Source organism: Saccopteryx leptura, chromosome X (assembly GCF_036850995.1).
Source record: "Saccopteryx leptura isolate mSacLep1 chromosome X, mSacLep1_pri_phased_curated, whole genome shotgun sequence".
Lineage (NCBI taxonomy): Eukaryota > Metazoa > Chordata > Mammalia > Chiroptera > Emballonuridae > Saccopteryx > Saccopteryx leptura.
In genome coordinates, this window is record NC_089516.1 from 75992285 (window position 1) to 76009691 (window position 17407).

At 36.7% G+C, this 17407-nt stretch overlaps 1 protein-coding gene across 7 annotated transcripts in view; it reads right to left on the reverse strand.

The window, feature by feature from the left end:
* The window catches only part of RPS6KA6 (ribosomal protein S6 kinase A6), a 135187-nt gene that overhangs the window by 91970 nt on the left and 25810 nt on the right, over positions 1–17407 (reverse strand). Inside the window, exon 3 of one of the 7 annotated variants that reach the window (XM_066356685.1) lies at positions 3001–3061. The exons of the other annotated variants lie outside the window; for them this stretch is intronic. The gene's annotated coding sequence lies outside the window, so the exon portion shown is untranslated. The remainder of the gene's footprint in view (positions 1–3000; positions 3062–17407) is intronic. 7 annotated transcript variants of the gene reach the window in all.

Below are 17407 nucleotides of genomic sequence, written 5' to 3' on the forward strand. Positions count from 1 at the left end.
AGCTCTGGACCCTGTTAACTGTTCCTATAAATAAAAGTTTACTGGAACACAGACACATCCATTTGTTTCCATACTAGCTATGGCTGCCTTCTCTCTACAATAGCAGAGTTAAGTAGTTTACAGAGACCCTATGCCTGCAAAATCTAAAATATTTACTACAGTGACACCTTGAGATACGAGGAGACCAACATGCGAATATTTAAAATACGAGCTGCAACTCCATCTGTATTTTTGTTTGAGATCCGAGCGAAATTCCAAGATACGAGGAATATGTGATTCAGGAAGCTGCCGCTAGTTGGTGCGTTGGCACACGGGTCTAGTATCGGTAGCACAACGCCAGCATCTCGTTCTTTCTCACATGTTACCCGCAGAATCAAGTTGAATCTCATGCACTATACTCATTCTTGCATCATTTTGCAACTTTTATTAACTTTTTTTGTGTGCTATTATAGGGCTGAAGAAAGTGAGTGTAAAGGACAGTGGTGAGAAGAAGAGAATGATGTTGATAGAAGTAAAGCAAGAAATAATAGAAAAACATGAGTGTGGTGTACGAGTGATTGAACTGGCAATGCTGTACAACCACAATACATCTACAATTTGTATCATCCTTAAACAAAAGGAAGTCATCAAAAGCGCAAATCCAGTGAAACGAACTACAATTCTGTCCCAATTAAGGACAAATATCCATGAAGAAATGGAGAAGCTTCTGCTGGTGTGGGTGAAAAAGAAAGAGCTGGCAGGAAATACAGTGATGGAGACTGTAATATGCGAAAAGGCATGTAATATTTATGATGACTTGAAGAGGAAAGAACCATCAACCTCAAAAGAGGCAGCAGAAGATACGTTTAAGGCAAGTCACATCTGGTTTGAAAATTTCAAGAAGAGATCTGACATCCACTCAGTGGTGAAGCATGGTGAAGCTGCGAGTGCTGACATTAAGGCAGCTGAGAAGTACATCGCACGTTTTGCTGCGCTTATTGCAAAGGAAGGCTACATCCCCCAACAAGTGTTCAACTGTGACAAAAAAGGATTGTTTTGGAAAAAAATGCCCCAGAAGACTTTCATCACCACAGAGGAGAAGAAGCTGCCAGGCCATAAACCCATGAAGGACCATCTGTCACTTGCATTGTATGCAAATGCTAGCAGTGACTGTAAAGTAAAGCCACTGCTAGTGTATCATTCTGAAAATCCTCGAGCCTTTAAGACTCACAAGATTCTTAAAGAAAAACTGCAGGTAACGTGGTGTGCCAGTGCTAGGGCATGAGATATATGGCAGTGTTTTATTGAATTGGTAAATCTTGTCTTTGGTCCTGCAGTGAAGAAATATCTTCAAGAAAATAAACTCCTGATGAAAGCATTAGTAATCCTTGAAAATTCTCCAGCCCACATCCCTGGTCTTGATGATGACATTCTTGATGAGTTCAAATTCGTGAAAGTCCTCTACCTCCCACCCAACATGACTTCAATCTCGCAACCTATGGATCAGCAGGTCATTTCCAACTTTACAAAGCTTTACACAAAGCACTTGTTCCACCTCTGCTTTGAGGTGACTGAGAATACAAATCTAACCCTTCGAAAGTTTTGGAAAGATCACTACAATATTGTGATATGTTTACACATCATTGACTTGGCACAGCAAGAGGTTACAAGGAGAACCTTGAATGCGGCATGGAACAGTTATGGCCTGATGTTGTTGCAGACAGGGACTTCGAAAGATTCCAACCAGAGACTGAGACTAAGGTAGAAGCATTGGAGGAGTTTGTGTCCCTCAGAAAGTCAATGGGTCTGGAGGCAGATGAGGGTGATGTAAACGAGTTTATCGAGGAACATGAGGAGGAACTCAACTGAGGAGTTGAAGGAGCTACAGATGATGCAATGTACAAAGCTTCTGCAAGAGATTAGTAGTGAGGAGGAGGTAGAGTCGGAGGAAATGATTTCTACAAGTGAAATTAAAGACATGCTGGCAATGTGGGAAAAGCTTTCAAGTTTCATTGAAAAGAAACACCTAGAAAAAGTTTCAACTGGTCGTGCTTCAGCACTTTTTAATGACACTTGTTTGTCACATTTCTGTAACATTTTAAAAGGCAGGCAAAAGCAAACCTCTTTGGATAGATTTTTATTCAAAAGTCCTGCAAGTGAAAGTGCTGGAAGTGCAGCCAAAAAGGCAAAAACAGGTGATGATTAAATGAAAAATATTTAATGTTAAGCTTAGATTAAGTTTAAAGTTAGGAAAGTGCGTTTTTTAAACTTAAGTTTTTGTGGTTTCATTTTAAGTAAAGAAAGTGCAGTTTTAGTTTTGTTTAAAGAAAAGAAAATGCGATAAGGGGAAGATGGCAGCAGAGTAGGAGACACACAGACTCCCAGCTCTCACAACCAAACTGGAATGTTTCTAAATAAATTTAGAAACAATCAGCATAAAAAAACAATTCTGGACTACAAGAACAGCTCTCAGAAACCAAGGAGCAAAGAAGAAGCCACAACAAACCTGGTAGAAAGTGCCTGAATCTCCCCTGCTAACAGGAACAGAGGGCTGTAAGGCTGAGAGCCCAGAGGGGCTCTCACTCCAGGGAAAAGAGCAGAAAATACTGCTCACAGCCACTTGCCTGGCTACCAGGGAGCGAGGTGTGTTGAAAGGACTGGCTTGTAATCCAAGAGGAAAAGGGAGAGAGAGGGACAGAAGGTGAGTGGAAGAGGAATGCAGAGGAAGACCTAAATAGCTGAATGATCTAGTGCTGGAGGCTGCCATAGCTGGGGAAGAGACTGATGCTTCCACATAACACAAGATAAAAGTGTTTCCAGATCACAGATCTCTAGACATTTCTCCAGTTCCAACCAGCGCAACAAGACACAGCTGAAAACAAGAAGTGGGGAAGAGGGGCAGTATCTCAGGTCTCCATTGAGATCTGAGATACACCTCCCCCTACTGAAGCTGAGAAAACACCCTGCCTTCAGAGAGATTATCTGGTAGAAGAGGCCTTCAGAGTCTCAGGTTACACCCACCTCATTCCTGGATACAGTTTCAAGGAAGCCCCCTGCTGAGATCAGTAAACAAGACTATCACCTGTTAAAAAAAACAAAAACAAATCAAGACTTCAAAGAAGCCCAAATCCAAAAGTGGATTACAAGTAATAGCTGATGCCAACCAAAGGAGACCTAGAAATAATGCAATTGAAAACTAGAGGCAGACAACACCAAGCATAGACTCTACAAGCTCTACAAACAAAACACAGACAAAATGAGAAGACAAAGAAGTGCAATCCAAATGAAACCACAAGAGAAACCTTCAGGAGATGAACTGAGTGATATGGAAATAACCAAACTTCTGAATGTGGATTTCAAAATAATGATTGTAAGGATGCTTAGGGATCTTAGAACAACAATGGATAGTCATTATGAACACCTAAATAAAGAAATAGCAAGTATAAAAAAGGATATTGAAATATTAAAAAAGAATCAGTCTGAGATGACAAATACAATATCAGAAATGAAGATCAAAATGGAAGGAATTAAAAGCAGGATGGATGAAGCTGAGAATCGAATCAGTGAGTTGGAGGACAACTTGAATGAAGACAAGAAAGCAGAGAAGAAAAAAGAAAAGAGACTCGAAAAGTCTGAGGAAACTCTTAGAGAGCTCTGTGACAACATGAAGAGAAATAATATCTAAATCATAGGGGTTCCTGAAGAAGAAGAGAGAGAACAAGGGATAGAGACTTTGTTCAATCATATCATAGCTGAAAACTTCCCGAAATTAATGCAGGAGAAACTCTCACAAGTTCAAGAAGCACAGAGAACTCCATTAAAGAGAAACCCAAAGAAACCTACACCAAGACACATCATAATTAAAATATCAAAGCTAAGTGATAAAGAGAAAATATTAAAAACTGCAAGAGAAAAAAAATCTATCACCTACAAAGGAGCCCCCATAAGGTTGACATCTGACTTCTCAACAGAAGCACTTGAGGCCAGAAGGGAATGGCAAGAAATATTCAAAGTAATGCAGAACAAGAACCTACAACCAAGACTACTTTATCCAGCAAGGCTATCATTTAAAATTGTAGGAGAAATCAAAAGCTTCCCAAACAAAAAAAAAAAAAAAACTCGAGGAATTCATGACAACCAAATCAATGCTGCAGGAAATGTTAATGGGCCTTTTGTAAACAGGTCAAAGTGGGAAAAGAGTATAGCAAAAGAGGAATACATCTTTAAAGAATAAAATGGCAATAAACAACTACATATCAAGCACTTTCTCTAATCACAATGGCATGAAACTAGAAATCAACCACAATAGAAAAACTGAAAAATACTCAAACACTTGGAAACTAAATAGCATGTTATTAAATAACAAATGGGTTAACAATGAGATCAAAGAAGAAATTAAAAAATTCCTAGGAACAAACAATAACAAGTATACATCAACTCAAAATTTATGAGACACAGCAAAAGCAGTCCTGAGAGGGAAGTTCATTACATTACAGGTATACCTCAAGAAGCTGGAAAAAAACTCAAATAAACAACTTGACCCTTCATCTATAAGAACTAGAAAAAGAACAGCAAGTAAAGCCTAGAGGTAGTAGAAGGAAGGAAATAATTAAGATCAGAGCAGAAATAAATGACATAGAGGCTAAAGAAACAATACAGAGGATCAATAAAACCAGGAGCTGGTTATTTGAAAAGGTAGACAAGATCGATGAACCTTTAACCAGACTCACCAAGAAAAAAAGAGAGAGGACTCAAATAAATAAATTTAGAAACAAGAGTGGAGAAATAACAACTGACACAACAGAAATACAAAATATTGTAAGAAAATACTATGAAGAATTGTACACCAAAATATTAGACAACCTAGATGAAATGGACAAATTCCTTGAAACATATAATCTTCCAAAAATTAATCTGGAAGAATCAGAAAACCTAAACAGACCGATTACAACAAATGAGATTGAAACATTTATCAAAAAACTCCCAACAAAGAAAAGTCCGGGTCCTGATGGCTCACAAGTGAATTCTACCAAATATTCAAAGAAGAACTAACTCCTATCCTTCTCAAGCTATTTCAAAAAATTCAAGAGGAAGGAAGACTTCCAAGCTCCTTTTATGAGGTGAGTATAATTCTGATTCCAAAACCAGGCAAAGACAACACAAACAAAGAAAATTATAGGTCAATATCCCTGATGAATTTAGATGCTAAAATCCTCAATAAAATATTAGCAAACCAGATCCAGCAATATATGAAAAAAACCGTACACCATGATCAAGTGGGATTTATTCTTGGGAGGCAAGGCTGGTACAATATTTGCAAGTCAATCAATGTGATTCATCACATAAACAAAAGGAAGGAGAAAAACCACATGATAATTTCAATAGATGCAGAAAAAGCATTTGATAAAATCCAGCACCTATTCATGATCAAAACTCTCAGCAAAGTGGGAATACAGGGAACATACCTCAACATGATAAAGGCCACCTATGACAAACCCACAGCCAACATCATACTCAATGGGCAAAAATTAAAAGCAATCCCCTTAAGATCAGGAACAAGGCAGGGGTGCCCCCTTTCACCACTCTTATTCAACATAGTTCTGGAAGTCCTACCCACAGCAATCAGACAAAAAGAAGAAATAAAAGGCATCCAAATTGGAAAAGAAGAAGTAAAACTATCATTATTTGCAGATGATATGATATTGTATATAGAAAACCCTAAAGTCTCAGTCAAAAAACTACCAGACCTGATAAATGAATTCATCAAGGTGGCAGGATATAAAATTAATACTCAGAAATCAGAGGCATTTTTATACACTAACAATGAACTGTCAGAAAGAGAAATTAAGGAAGCAGTCCTCTTTCCTATTGCAACCAGAAGAATAAAGTACCTAGGAATAAATTTAACCAGGGAGATTAAAGACTTGTACTCGGAAAATTATAAAACCCTGATAAAAGAAATCAGGGAAGATACAAACAAGTGGAAGTATATACCATGCTCATGGTTAGGAAGAATAAACATCATTAAAATGTCTATATTACCCAAAGCAATTTATAAATTCAATGCAATACCAATTAACATACCAATGACTTACTTCAAAGATATAGAACACATATTCCTAAACTTTGTATGGAACCAAAAGAGAACACGAATAGCCTCAGCAATCTTGAAAAAGAAGTGGGAGGTATCACACTTCCTGATATCAAGTTATACTACAAGGCCATTGTACTCAAAACAGCCTGGTACTGGCATAAGAACAGGCATATAGATCAATGGAACAGAACAAAGAACCCAGAAATAAACCCACAGCTCTATGGACAACTGATATTTGACACAGGAGGTAAGAGCGTACAATGGAGTAAAGACAGCCTCTTTAATAAATGGTGTTGGGAAAATTGGACAGTTACTTGCAAAAAAATGAAACTAGACCACCAAATTACACCATTCACAAAAACAAACTCAAAATGGATAAAAGACTTAAATGTAAGCCGTGAAACCATAAGCATCTCAGAAGAAAACATAGGCAGTAAACTCTCTGACATCTCTCGCAGTATATTTGCCGATTTATCTCCACGGGCAAGTGAAATAAAAGACAGGATAAACAAATGGGACTATAGCAAACTAAAAAGCTTCTGCACAGCTAAAGACAATAAGAACAGAATAAAAAGACAAACTACACAATGGGAGATTATATTTGACAATACGTCTGATATGGGGTTAATAACCAAAATCTATAAAGCATTTGTAAAACTCAATACCAGGAAGACAAACAATCCAATCAAAAATGGACGAAAGAAATGAATAGACACGTCTCCAAAGAGCACATACAGATGGCCAATAGGCATATGAAAAAATGCTCAACATCACTAGTCATTAGAGAAATGCAAATTAAAACCATAATTAGATATCACCTCACACCAGTCAGAATGGTGCTCCTCAACAAAACAACACAGAATAAGTGCTGGCGAGGATGTGGAGAAAAGGGAACCCTCCTGCACTGCTAGTGGGAATGCAGACTGGTGCAGTCACTGTGAAAAACAGTATGGAGATTTCTCAAGAAATTAAAAATCGAACTGCCTTTTGACCCAGCTATCCCACTTTGAGGAATATAGCCCAAGAACACTATAGCACTGTTTGTAAAGAAGAAATGCACCCCCATGTTTATGGCAGCATTGTTCACAATAGCGAAGATCTGGAAACAGCCTAAGTGTCCGTCAGTGGACGAGTGGATTAAAAAGCTTTGGTACATATATACTATGGAATACTACTCAGCCATATGAAATGATGACATTGGATCATTTACAATAACATGGATGGACCTTGATAACGTTATACGGAGTGAAATCAGTAAATCAGAAAAAACTAAGAACTATGTGAATCCATACATAGATGGGACATAAAAATGAAACTCAGAGACAATGACAAGAATGTGATGGGCGCTCAGTCCTTCCCCAGTCATAGACTGGTGCACGGTGCCTCCCTGGCCACCGGCATGGGGCATGACATCTATGACTGCTTCAGGAATCCTTCTGGGAGAACGAGGGCAAACACTCACGTCTATGACTTTTAAATACCCACAGACCCACGGAAAGATTTCTTCTATAAAATTATTGACTACAATGTGATTTTGGTTACATCCATTGTTTTTCAAGCCCCTGCCATCTCTGTGCCCTGTTGTACAACAATGACTGGCTGTCCTGGGCTGTTTGCAGAAACTGACTCTTCACAAAAAGACAGCCTGAAAACGCAAATGCCAAAGTCACTGAGACCCAAGATGCACAGTGCTGCCAGTTCTTGGTGACCGAAAATCTGCCTGCAGATAAATTTTTGAAATCAGGATAACCTTTCAAACGCCAAGGAGAGACTGCCAGTTAAGGAAGTCTGCTGAGGTGAAGTGAATCCTCACTCCGAGATTATCTAGTTTGCAGAGTCAGATTTGAGCAGTCAAGACCAACTGCTTCCCTGCCCCTGAGACGAAGGGAGGCAAGAAGTGGGCATCCAGAAGGAGCCCTAGCAACATGTAGGCTGACGAGGGCCCGCTGCTCAGCATTCCTGGGAGAAATCAGAATTGATGGGGAAACTGAGGCCCAGGAGGCTGAAGTGCCAGGGCTGAATTGTCTACAGTGGGGATGAGACTCGAACCCGGCCAGACTTTCTCCTGTGGAGACCCCTCCCCATGTGGCCTCCGGAGGGCTCCACTCTGATCCCTTTCCTAGTGAGATCTACCATTATCTGATCTGCGTCCTGAAGGCATTGGAGCAGATGGCGAAAGATGGCGAAAGATATGTGTATCCAAGAAAAGCCAATCAATTCTCCAGAGAGCTGCTTTATTCTTCTAATGTTCTTTTTATTCTTCTAATATTTTTTTTGTTTGGTTAAATAACAGTCTATGTCATTCGTGGAGCAAAGAGTAAAAACATACAAGTCCAAATGGCTACATAAAAATGTCCTGTTTAATCTCATGTTAGGTGTTCTTACCACAATAAGTAAAATATATAAAATGTCCTAGGTTAAAGTAAAGAATATGCAGTTTTAGTTTACATTTAGTGTTAAGAAAGTACAGTTTTAGTTTACGTGTCTATAGTGCCTGCATCCCTTCCTCCCTCCCTCCTCCTCCGCCATTCACCTCCGTAGCCGCACTTGTCTGTCTCCAAGGTAAGAATACAGTACTAAATAACACTTTTATTTCATATATTTTGTTATGCATTGGTAAAGTATACATGTGTGTTTCTTAATTAAAACATGTCTTTTTCATGATTTAGAATGGTTTGGGGATGTTTCACAGGGCTGAAACTGATTAAATCTATTTCAATTATTTTAAATGGGAGAAATTTGATATATGAGTTGACTGACTTACTAGCTCGGTTACAGAACAAATTAAACTCGTATCTCAAGGTACCACTGTATATAGTCCCTTACAGAAAATGTCTACCAACCACTGATCTGTTTGAAAATTAAGCAACAAAAAGACGGTCTAGAAAAAAAATTCATTTTACCAATGCCTATATATTAGTCCACAGAAAATAAAGAATTAAAAAAGAAAAGTGAATTAATAGAACTTTTTGTGACAGCCAAGATGGAATGAGCCTATCTCTTCATTGATTATAAACTAAAACCTTTAGCTAAAATATAAAAAGGAATTCCTACGTACTCTGAAAATTAAACAATAAAAAGCAGTTTAGAGAGTAAGACCAAATTAGAAGAATAACAAATACTGTAATGAGTTTACTGAATTTATTGTTCACCTTTTTCTCCTGACTTTGACACAAAGAAAAACTAATTCATGGCACTCTACAAAGGGCATACACAAAATTTCCAAGAAAATGTCCACTTTCTAAAAGGAGGTCCAGAAAAAGTTGTACTTTTGAGTAGGTAAGCATAAGAATCTCAAATTTTCTTTTTTTATCCACTTTTTTCCCTTTCTTGACTCCTAGTCCTGCTCCAAGGCAATCCCCAATCAAGAGAAGACCTATATATCTCTAATTATAGGTATCAGAAAAAAGAGGCTCATATGATAAGATAACTGTGGAGGTTAATCACCGTTATTTTTCATCCTTCTCTCCTTAAGTTCACTCCAAGGATAGCCCTGGAAGTGCAGAGTGTGTGACACCATGAAAGGCTAAGACCCTGAGAGAAACTCACATTTATGGTCAATGGGACAAAAATAGAGAGCCCATGGTCCCTGGAGATTCCATAGAAGAAATCATGGGACCTACCGAATGGAAGAAGGAGATCCTCTAATTCTGTGTATGAAGAGACAGAAGCCCTGGTCTCAACAACAAATTGCAACAACAAACCATGCAAGAGAACCAGAGGAACCTAACAAAGGCTTTAAAAACTGATCTGCTCTTGGAAGCACTGCTCAAGTCTCAGACTAACCACTAAGTTAGCACATGCACAGAAAGACACATGCAGGGTGCTAACCAAGCACTCTGAAACATAATTAACATGGGGACCATCATCTAGGGAAGCTGAGATAGGATTGGAAATTTTCAACCTAACCAGGTGGATTGGCTGCTTAAAAAAAAATCAACATCAACAGGCATAAATTCCAGGATAACTCTAATACTGATAAGGGCTTTAAGCAAATATTATATATTTGTTCTTTTGGGTAAAAAACACACTTGAATGAAATGATAAAAAGTTATCAGCAAAGAAACAGAACCTATAAAAAGAGTTAAATGTAAACAGTTGTAGAACTAAAACTAATAATAATATATAAAATTTTAAAAATACAAAATGGGGTCAATAAAAGAAAGAAAATGGCAGAAGTAATAGTAAACTTAAAGACAGATGAATAGAAATTAACCAGTATGAATGAGAGGGAAAAATTACCCAAAGCAAGTGAACAGAGCCTCAGATATGTGGAACAATATCAGAAAATCTAAAATCAATATTAACACCTCAGAAAAAGAAAAGGGTGGTACAAAAGAAATGAATAAACACCAAAATCCCATTCATATAAAATGTTGAGAATAAGAAACTCAAGTGAGACAGAAAATAAATTAGTGGATGGTTAGGCCTGGGGGATGGTTAGATGTGGATAATGGCTAAAAGGTAAAAAGATTATTTTAACTTGATGAAAAAATAGTTTTATAATTGACTGTGATGCTAACTGTATATTTCTGATGATATAATAAAACCAATTAGGTTGTACATTTTTTTGTTTTATAACCAAATTTATTTAAACTCATCACTTGCAAAAATAATAAAAGAATGCCATTATTGCTTTCCTATGCTGTCTACTATGGTAACCATCCTCCGGATGTGGCTACATAGTTCCCCGATTGCACTAGCCACATTTCTAATGCTCAGTAGTTGCTTGTAGGCATGAGACTAACATATTAGACAACACATATATAAAATATTTCCACATTACAAAACGTTCTCTTGGACAGAAGTGGTTTAAGCCAATTAGCCTTCCCTGAAGCATATAGATGAGATTCGATACCCAAATAAAATAGGGGTTCTGAAAAAAAGATAGGTGCTTGGTTTTCAAGGAAAATGTGTCTGCTACATGTGCTTATTTATGCAGCAAACAATTTACAAAATATAAGTGATTGCATGTACATTAACCAAGAAGCCTCTGCTGTGCTCATCTCATAGGTTGCAAAGGATCCCAATTATTACATATGTTGCAGGTAACTAAGCTATAATTTCGTTGGTGTTATTGTTGCAAAGATTTAGTATAGTTGATTAATTCAAGAAATTTTTTTTGCATAATCTAAACAGGACTGGGGACAATAAGGTGCATAATGAGGCTCCGTGGTTAGCCAAAATGCACTGAAATTGGCCAGAGTTGTGAATTAGATGAAACAAGTACTCAAATGAACACTCTGTAGGCACCGAGTGCCATAGTTAGGGATAATTACAGAGCTACACAAGCCTTCAGGTTGTATATTTTAAATGGATGAATTGTATGGGTATGTAAATTATGTTTTTTAAAAAAGTTTCTTTTAAAAAATGGTTGAGAATTTCCCAAATTTGGTGAAAAAATATAAATTTACAGTATAAAGAAGTTTAGGTAACACAGAGAAGAATATAATTTAAAGAAGCTACTCCAAGATATATCTTAATAAACTACGTACTCTAAAGCAAAATAAAAAAGAGGGAAAAATATCATTGAGAGAAAAACAACATATTACATAAATATCAAATTAAATAACTACAGATTTCTCATAAGAAGTCATGGAGGTCAGACACAGTGGAATAATATTTGCTTGTGATAAATATAAATTTATGTTAAAACAAAAAATCTATATATGAATGTTCATAGCAGTTTTGTTCATATTTATCAAAAACTGGAAACATTCTAGAAATCCTTCAACTGGTAACTAGAGAAATAGAAAATCATTCATCAATAAAAAGGAAAGGGCTACTGAAACCTGGAACATAATGGATATTAAATACATTTTGCTAACTGAAAGAATTTACCACCGGAAGGCTAAATAGCATATGAGAAAAAGTATATGACACTCTGAAAAATTCAAACCTATAGGGAAACAATTCATATCATTGATGTCCAGGGGCAGAGGGTAGAAAAAGGAGAATACTACTCAGCAATAAAAAGGAATGATCTACTGATACATTCCAACAACATGGTAAATCCCAAACACATTATTATACATGAAAAAAATAAATTAATAAACAGCCTCAAAAAAGGCTTCATACTATGTGATTTGATTTATATGACATTCTGGAAAAGGTAAAACTACAAGGTATGGAGAAGAAATTATCAGTTGCTAGAGGTTAGGCCTAGGGGTAGAGGTGTACTACAAAGATGCAACAATGGGATTTTTTTTGTGGGGGAGTAATGGGACTATTCTACATCTTGATTGTGCTGGTGGTCTAACCTCAGAACAATACATGAAAAACTGAATTTCACTATATGTAAATTTTATTTATTTTTATATGTAAATTTTTCAAATAAACATACTAAGAAGTAAATTACCTAGCACTGATTATCTGATTAGCATATTACTTCTAAAAATGAACTGAATGAGGACTAAATAAAGTCACCAATAACAACAATAACTATTTTGCCAACAGATTCATTGGTCCTTATCTTATTCAATACTTGACTGCTGCAGCAAGCCACAGTTGGCCAGCCACTTTTACTTGAGTCTTTCGCTTTTGATATAACCTATTTTCATTTTCTTTTACTCCACTTTTTTCCTCTTTTTTAATATCCTTGAAACATTTAAGATCCTCAGGAAATGGGCTTTGGTCTCCTCATCCCACTCCACATTCTTTTCCCAGACTGCGAATTTAATGACATGACTCACATTTACTGAGGCTACTCTTCTGAGCTCTTGGTCCATATATCCAACTGCCTATTTGACACTTCCACCCGCTTATCTCACATGTCTCTCAAAAAATAACCAATACAGTCTGACCAGGCAGTGGTGCAGTGGATAGAGTGTAGGACTGGAATGTGGAGGACCCAGATTCGAAATTCTGAGGTCGCCAGCTTGAGCGCAGACTCATGTGGTTAGAGCAAGGCTCACCAGCTTGAGCCCAAGGTCGCTGGCTCAAGCAAGGGGTTACTTGGTCTGCTGAAGGCCCCCGGTTAAGGCACATATGGGAAGGCAATCAATGAATAACTAATGTGTCGCAATGAAGACTGATGCTTCTCATCTCTCTCCCTTCCTGTCTGTCTGTCCCTCTGTCTGTCACACACTAAAAAATAACCAATACAAAAAGGAATTAGTGACCCCCTAAACACACACACACACATACACACAAATCCTCTTTCCTCCAAAGCTCCCAATTTAAATACATAGCACTATCTAGCATCTTACCTCAAAAGCACAGATAGACTATGGGAGATGGGAAAAAAATAACCATGTTGGATTTATCATTAAAATATAGGAAAACACCTTCAACAAAACAGTCCAAAAACCACTATTAACATAGAGTTCTGACAATTAAAATTTCACTACAAAATGACTGTCAAAATGACCCACAGAGACCTTAGTTACTGGTTACTTCCTATTAATACAATCTTATGACTAATTTATCATAAAACTTTGGGACTGAGAAACTAGGAATAAAATGAATCTAAATGAGCCAAAGAGATCATTGCATCCTAAAAATAATTTCAGGTTGAAGAAATAGCCTTTAAAATCAGATGCTCCATTACTCCCACCTCATCCACATTCAATAAGGTACCACGTTGTCACAAGAAGAATATTCACTCCTATAGAGGACCTCAGGATCCAGTGATATTTACTCAAATGTAAGTCATTTTGATCTGTATAAAAACAAAAATATTTTCCAAACTCTGTGGAACATTAAACATCTCAAAAACAAATGCAATTTATTTGTAATTTGAATTTGTAATTTAAATAGACAAGCAGTCATACTGTTTTCCCAATTTATTACCAAATAGGGAAAAAACAATTTTCTACAGGAGACTGTAGAAAGCTTATCAACAATTAAAAAGGTAGTAATAATAAACTCAGATACTACAAATCCCAAATGAACAGACTCTCTTAGTGAAGAATTATTTAAAATTACTTGCATCTTCTCAGTGAATAATGAAATAAATCACATTAGAATATTCTTGGCAAAGAGAAATACCAAAGTGAGTTGCTGTACTCACCTGTTCTCAGAAAATCACATGGGTCCTTTCAAACCTGTCCTTCTCTTTCTATACTAATGACAAAAACAGCTCAGCTATGAAAAACTGAACTGAGAAAAAAATATTTTCCCTCAGAGCCTTAGATTTGGAAGTGGTATGGGAAATGAACATATAAGTACACATCGTTTAATAAAAGAGTTGTTATCTGTCATCAATAACTCTATTAAGCATACACCTGTTCCTCTGCGTTAATCTCAAGCCCAATTAACAGAAGTCATGGCTTGATGATGAAAGATATACTGAAGAATAAAATGGAGAGATAAAGAAGAACAAGGTACAAGCTACATGAAAAGAAATATGGGTGACATAAATTAATAACAAAACATACATAAAACAAAAGTTTTCACAACATATTTGATAGTATTATAAAATTTCAAATAGTCTCCAGGATGCCCAAATATCATCTAGTACACAAAAGCACTAAATTTATACAGTACCTAAATGTTAAAAACGTTTAAGAAGTTCACATCTAAGAGAAAATTTTCTCTTAAGTGAGCTCCACATTTATATGTTAGCCACTGACAGATATAGAAAAAAGATTTCTTCAATTTCATTTCACTTTCTTTAAATAACTACAGCAAATTAGGTATAAACTTAGAGGTAGGTCCACATCTGCCTAGAATACAGGTTTATGTCTGTATATTGAATAAAGTCTATGGCAAATAAAAGAAACCTCCCAGTTCACCAATGAGGCAGAAAGATTCTAAGATGGGCCTCTTCAATCCTCACCTCTTGGTGTTCATGCCCTTGCATAATCCTCATCCCTTTGAGTGTGGACTGCATCTGTGTCTTGTTTCAGATCAATAGAATATTGACTAGATGACGAGATTTCATATCCATGTTATATGAAAGTCAAGAGATTTGCCTTGCTGGCTTGATTAAAGTGGTTATGTTGAAGAAGCCTACATAGCATGGCAGCCTCCAGGCACTGACAGTGGCCTCCAGTTAACACTCAGCAAGAAGCAAGAGTCCCCAGTACTACAACCACAAGGAATTCTTCGATAAATCTGAGAAAGTTTAGAAATCGATTCTTCTCCATTCAGGCCACCAGATAAGGATGTAGGAAAGCTGAAAACTTGATCACAGCTTGTGGGACCCTAAGGAGAAGATCTAGTTGACCAATGCCTAAACTCTTTACCCATAGAAACTGTGAAATAATAAATGTGTCTTGGTTTAATCTGCTAAATTAGTGGTAATTTGTTATGCAACAATGGATAATTAATACCAGAATTATTACTATTGGACAAAAGTGTGATTTAAAATTATTCTAAGAACCTGGTGGTTTGCTCAGTGGTAGAGCATTGTCCCAGTATGTAGACATCTCAGGTCCAATTTCCAGTCAGGGCACAGAGGATAAGCACCCATCTGCTTCTCCACCTCTCTCCCTCTTGCCTCTCTTTCTCTCTCTCTCTCTCCCTCTCTCTCTCTCTCTCTCTCTCTCTCTCTCTCTCTCTCTCTCCCCCTCACCCCCCCCCTCTCTCTCTCCCTCTCCCTCTCCTGCAGCCATGGCTCAATTGGAGCAAGCTGGCCATGGGCACTGAGGATGACTCCATGGCCGCCTGCCTCAAGCACTAAAAAAGCTTGGTTGTTGAGCAATGGAACAACACCCTAGATGAGCAGAGCATCACCCCATAGTGGGAGTGCCGCGTAGATCCCAGCCAGGGCACATGCAGGAGTCTGTCTCTGCCTCCCCTCCTCTCACTGAATAAAATTAAAAAAAAAAGATAAAATTTTTCTCTAAAGAAAACTTTCTAAAAAAATTATAGTTTAATAGTTTTAGAATATATCTTTACTTAGTAAACTCATGTTTTGTTCTCATTTGGAAAACATAAAGCTATAAATTACATAGTAGTCAATGAACTAGAAAAAAATAATAAATCAGAACCAAATTTCTGTTAAACAAAAAATAATAATAGGACTAACTAATTTTCGTTTTAATTAACTTAAGATTAAGTGGTTATATTTTTATCCTTCTTTTTGAAAGAAAAATCAATTACAACTTTAATTACAGAGCACAGAGACCATAATGTCATGCTCCTTTAACAATAAGGGATATTTCAGTCTTAAGAGCCATCCTTTTAGACATGATGCAGTTTTGTTGCTATAGAGCAAGCAGAAGATAAAATATCCTGGGATTTGCTTTTTCAAAATAACTCCACCATAGGTGAGGATTAAAGAAACTGAAACCTTTTTATACTGTTGTTCACAATATAAAATGTTACAACTGCTATGAAAAACAGTATGGCAGTTACTCAAAACTTAAAAATAGAATTATCATAATATCAAAAAATTTCACTTCAGCGAACAGGCAACCCTTGAAGTTTGCTGGGGTTAGGGGCAATGAACTTCACAGAATTGAAAATCCACATACAATATCTGACTCCCCAAAAACTAAACTGGGACTAATAGCCTATTGACCAGAAGGCTTACTGATAAGTTGATCAGCACATATTTTGCACGTGTATTATATACTGTATTCTTACAGTAAGTTGAGGAAAAAATGTTATTAACAAAATCATAATAGAAAATACATTCACAGTTTTGAACTTATTTACTGAAAAAAAATCCATGTTGAAGTTGACATGTGCAGTTCAGGTTTCAAGGGTCAACTCTATATACACAAAAGAATTGAAAGCAGGGTCTTGAAGAGATATTTATAAACCATGTTCAAAGAAACTTTATTCATCATAGCGAAAAGGTGTAAGCAACCGAAGTGTCTGTCAATAGATAAGTGAATAAACAAAATGTGGTATATACAAAGAAATAGTATTTAGCCTTTAAAAGGCAATTCTGACACATGCTACAACATGGATGAATCTTAAAGACATCATGCTAAGTGAAATAAGCCAGTAACAAAAAGACAAATACTATATGAGTCCATTTATGTGATATATCTGAAGGCGTCAAGTTCACAGAGACAGAAAATACAATACTGGTTGCCTGGAGTAGGAGAGAGGGGAAATAGACTGTTATTTAATGAGTAAAGAGTTTGCACTGTGCAAGATGAAAAGAGTTCTGAAGATTGATTGTACAACAATGTAAATGTAGTTGACACTACAGAACTGTACAACTAAAAATGGCTAAGATGACTAATTTTATGTTGTATAACCATTTTAAATGCTATAAAAATAATAAAATAATAATTCTACCATATCTGGCAAATTTCTTGTCATATGCATCTAAATAGACAGCTGCCATGCTTTACTCATGAGACAGGCATAGTAGTAACATTATGAAAAGAATAATGCTTTGGTTTCAAGCCAACCTAGATTCAAGTTGCAAAA